This window comes from Acomys russatus, chromosome 28 (genome assembly GCF_903995435.1).
Source record: "Acomys russatus chromosome 28, mAcoRus1.1, whole genome shotgun sequence".
Classification (NCBI taxonomy): Eukaryota; Metazoa; Chordata; class Mammalia; order Rodentia; family Muridae; genus Acomys; species Acomys russatus.
The window spans coordinates 34,401,179-34,406,154 of NC_067164.1; the positions used below are offsets into that span (position 1 = coordinate 34,401,179).

Below are 4,976 nucleotides of genomic sequence, written 5' to 3' on the forward strand. Positions count from 1 at the left end.
GTTCCATCACTAAACCACACAGAGCAGGAGAAAATGAACTTCCAAAGATTACTCTAGGTTCTTTTTCCCCATTGACAAGTAAATATCAAGATGCCTCATAGAACTATTGCAAAGACAACAATAAAATAATAATAAACACAATAATAAACAATGGACATAAGATAGGCTGTAGACAACTAATTTAAAAAAAAACCACTTTAAATGATAAGCTACGCAAATTCTATCATTGGCTCATAGTTTTATCAGAAAAGATGTTGTGTTTACTCTGTAAGAATTTCACTAGGATTGTATCAAAGTGGATACTTCCATTTTCCGGAGAGAAAACATTGCTTTGCTGGAACATGCTCCTCACACATGAAAAGTGGTCACAGTACAGGTGGCAAACAGTGGAGATGCGGGGGATGGTGAATGAGGGCAGAAGAGGGTACAGCGGGGGTGGGGCGGAGTGGAGGTCGGATGGAGCAGCCGAGGAGTTCATTATCCCAATGCCACACATTTGGTTTATGCGCTGGGAAGCCATCAACACAGAGCCAGCAGCTGTGGCAGCCCATCATGTTGATTTAATTAGCTTTGAAGATGTGTTCTGTGATCTCCATGTTGTACACTTGTGGAAGTTTACTCAGATGAATGGCAGAAGGCAGTTACACATGCTGCTGGAAGGCAGCACAATTGGAATTCATTAACAAAGATACAGGAAGAGAGAAAGAAAGAAAGAAAAAAGTATTCTTCCTGTGAAGGTCAACCATATCCTTTCTCTCCTTCCATTGTTTTAAAACCAAGAACCCCACAGGCTTCGGGAATTAGTGTTTGAGCTTGGCTCTCACTGCCGAGATTGGCCAAGACTAATTTGTCATGAGGATTACTTAGCCAGATCTCTCTGGCTAGTTCAGGCATTACTGCATTCATCATCAAAAAGAACTGTTGGTCATTTGTTTCTTAAAGTATACGCTTGGGACCATTAAAAAAAGTTGTAATCAACACAGCCAGAGAGATTGCTTGTCTTTCTGCCCAGTGTCAGCTTATCTATCACCAAATGTCCCTTTTATTTTTAATTTGGGATGATGGTTGGAATTTGAATACTGTAGTAATAATTCTTTTGAATTGGTTCTTGCATCAACCAGTCAGATCCTGAGTTCAAAGCATGAGTAATTGAATATTTAGAAAAATAGTCTTCCTGTATTGAAATTTTCTTCTTTTTTTAAATTCACCCAATATAGGTGTTTTAAATATTTTTCAACATATTCCTTTTTATTGCCTGTCCATACGCACCTTCTTGTATCACTTCCTGTCTAGGTATGCTTCATGTGTCCCAAGCATCAGTTGAAAACAAACAAAGGAAAAATTAACACGCAAGGTCACATTGTACAAAACTATTCTGTGTAAGTATTTCATACCAAACAGATCATTTTAAAACTACAAAAGAGCGGGAGAGACGTCTCAGTGGTTAAGAGCACTTATTCTTGCATGGGACCAAGGTTCAATTCCCAGTACCCACACAGCATCTCACAGCTATCCATAAAGACTCCATTTTCAGAAGGACCTGTTGCCCTCTTCTGACCACTGCATGCACCAGGCACATGGAACACATTTTATGTGTTTATTTTATGTGTACACATAAATAAATAAATATTTTAAAAATTAAAATGCAAGTGAGCGCGCACACACACACACACACACACACACACTATCCTGGAAGAAAATTTAAAAGAAAAATCTATTTGAAACTTTACATTGTTTAATTTTCATTCAACAGTACAAGTTTAATATTCTTGTGACCCAGATTCAAAACAATACAAAAAATTCAAACAATTAGTTCTTAGAATATTAATAACAAAGATAAAAGCCATGAAATTATTTTAAGGGAATTCTAGAATATTTCAATGTCTAAAAAAGCTTTGCAAATGATACCTATTGTTTTATAACACTTAACTTTCTAGCTTTAATTATACAATTTTATAGAAATGGAATCACATGGTTTATTTCAGAATGTATGGTGGCTCCTCTTTGTGGCTTCATGTCATTAAATTAACACAATGTTTTAGTCAGTGTTTCATTGCTGTGAAGAGACACCATGACCATGGCAACTCATAAGAGAAAACATTTCATTAGGGCTGACTTACAGTTCAGCGTTTCAGTCCACTACCATTATGGCAGGAATCACGGTGGTGCCCAGGCAGGCATGGTGCTGGAGAAGGAGCTGAGAGCTCCACATCCCAGACTGATAGGCAGCAGAAAGCTTTTGAATACTGAGAGCTCACCCCCAGTGACACAGTTCCTCCAAGGCCACACCTACTCCAACAAGGCCACACCTCCAATAATGCCTCTCCCTGTGAGTTTATGAAGGTCATTTTCAGCACATACAACTACCTCAGAGTTCACCCATGTTCATGAATGGTCCACGTTACCAATAGTTCACACTAGTCTGTGGCTGAGTACAAGCATGATCCCATATAACTGTACTATGACCCACGCGTTCATCTATTTAGGCATTAATGAACACCCAGGCGGCTTCCAATTGGCTTGCATTGCGGGTAAGGCTAAAAAACAAAACCAAAAGTTTCATGTATATATCTGGAAATATGCTTTCTTTCATGTGGGGATGATTCCTAGAAAGGGAAAGAGTGTATCGTGCTATGATGTTTTTATATCACAGCTGCACATCTTTGGTTTTTAAGACATGCCGCATGGCTACTGTTTGGTAAGGTCAGTCTTTGAATCCAGACACTTTAGAAAAGCTTTTTATAGAGGCCTTATTCACATTTCTCTTACGACTGTAGGGATGCTAAGTCTTCTTTTCATGCCCTCATTTGTCCTCTGTATTTTTCCTTTGTCTAATACCTGTTCAAATGGATTGCCCATTTCTTATTAAACATCCAGTGAGAAGAAATTTTGTTTAAAGTGGTACACCGTGTTCGCTTTGGCAGCACATATACTAAAACTGGAACGATACAGAGAAGATTAGCATGGCCCCTGCGCAAGGGTGATGTACAAATTGGTGAAGTGTTCCATATTTTTGCATCAAGATAGGAAAGATGTTTTCTTCAAGATGCCAAATATAAACAGCCAAAACATTAAGAATGTAACATTTATATAATTCCTGATTATGTCATGGTTCTTCTTGCTATAAGTAGTTTATTGTATATATGTGTAATAATATAAATGAATATGTAAAAAATAAAAAATATTTTTAAAAAGTAAAAAAAAAAAAATAAAGTGGTGCGTCTTAGAACTCTGCTTCGTTTAAAATGGCAAAACCTTTCTTTAAGAAGCTTACAGTTTTAAGTTTCATATTTAATACTGCAATGCACTTGAGCGTGTTTGTTAACACTGGTGCTCACAGTAGACGAGAGGTGGTTTCGTTTGTTTGTTTTTCCCCAAGTTTGTGGCTTGGAATTTTATTTTATTATATCTCCAATTGTTCAAGCAGCATTCACGTATTTGGGGAGTTAGGGCTTGCAGTGCTGGGACTCAAACCCAGGCCCTTACAAACACAGAAGACACTCCACAACTGCTGGGCTACAACCCCAGCCAAGAAGCATCATTCGTTTTTAAAAGTATATGTGTGTGTGTGTATGTGTGTGTGTGTGTGTGTGTGTGTGTATACACACACATATATATAATAGTGTGTATATACATACATACATACATACATACATACATACATACATACATACATACAACTGGGCTACCTTTGCCCTTTATTGGAAATTAATGACCAGTAAAATTTGGGTCAACTTCTAAATTCCCTATTCTCTTCCACTGACACATGTCTACCTTGACACCTGCACTGTAATGACATGCCTCTCCCAGCCTTGCAATAAATCTTGAATTATGTAACAAAAGCCATCCAATTGTCCTTTAGAGAAAGTGTTGACTGCAAGTTCTGTATACTTTTAAGTGAATTTTCTAATCAGTGTCTATGTTTCTTAGGAAGCCAGTCTGCTGGCATTTTTTACTCACTCACATTGTTCTGTTAAGTCAGTTTTTCAGTCTAGCTGTCTTTCTACTCTTTTCCTTGCCTTATTGCGTTGGCTGGCACCTGAAGAGCCCTGCTGACTAGCGTAGAGGCAGCAGCAGGGCCAGAGTTTGCCTCGCTTACGATCTGAGCAGCAGTCAGCCTCTCACCAGTGTGGCAGTGGCGGCAGGGTTTATGTAGATTATTTTTAGCAGGTTGATGACTCTCTTCTGTTCCAGTTTGATGATAACTTTTATGACTTAGCACTGGGTTTCTCTGAAGATGCTTTACGGTGGTACCTATCGAGCTAAGTATATCACAGACTGGATTTTCAGGTATTAATGATGAACCAGCCTGCTTCTATTCACAGGCTTGAAAGCCATCTAATAGTGAAGATGAACTAGATTCATTCCTCTTTATGATTAAATCTGTTTCTCAATGATTGGGCTATGACCCACCAGTAACCTTAACTACAAACGATTCTGTTCCAGGAAATGGCAACCATGGCTTTGTTGCAAAAGTGTGTTACAACCACCTTGCAAGCATGTCTTTGTTGCAGGAGGGTATTATGACCAACCTACTATGCTCATGTTCCCTTTCTGTTCCGTTTGCCTGTAAGAGGCCCCATTTGGAAACCCCCTACTCCTGAGCTATAAAAATCTTATCTCCCCCATGTCCAATACTGATCTTTCAAACCCCACCTTTAGGAAGAGATAGCTCATGTGCGCAAATTAAATAGCTTACTTTGGTAAGTTGCTGGCTTTAATTAACTTGGCCGTGATGATTTGGATCAGTGGTCTTTCTCTTGGAATGTGGGATTAGCATTAAAACAACACTTGATGTGACAGACCCTGTTTAATCATCTTTCCCTTAAAGCAGTAGGTTTGATTTGTTTATTTTCTTTTAAAGGTGTTTGTGGGCTCATCAGGCAAAGGAGGTTGCCACCAAGCCTGAGGACAGGAGTTTGCTCCCTGGAGCCCACCTGCTGGAGAAAGAGAGCTGACTCTTGCAAACAACCCTT

At 38.9% G+C, this 4,976-nt stretch overlaps 1 non-coding gene across 1 annotated transcript; it reads left to right on the top strand.

Moving 5' to 3' along the window:
• The first annotated feature begins 2,908 nt into the window (after positions 1 to 2,908).
• LOC127211092 (U6 spliceosomal RNA) lies at positions 2,909 to 3,015 on the top strand. Its single transcript, XR_007833376.1, has one exon. It is a non-coding gene; the product is annotated as a U6 spliceosomal RNA (small nuclear RNA).
• The last annotated feature ends 1,961 nt before the right edge of the window (positions 3,016 to 4,976 follow it).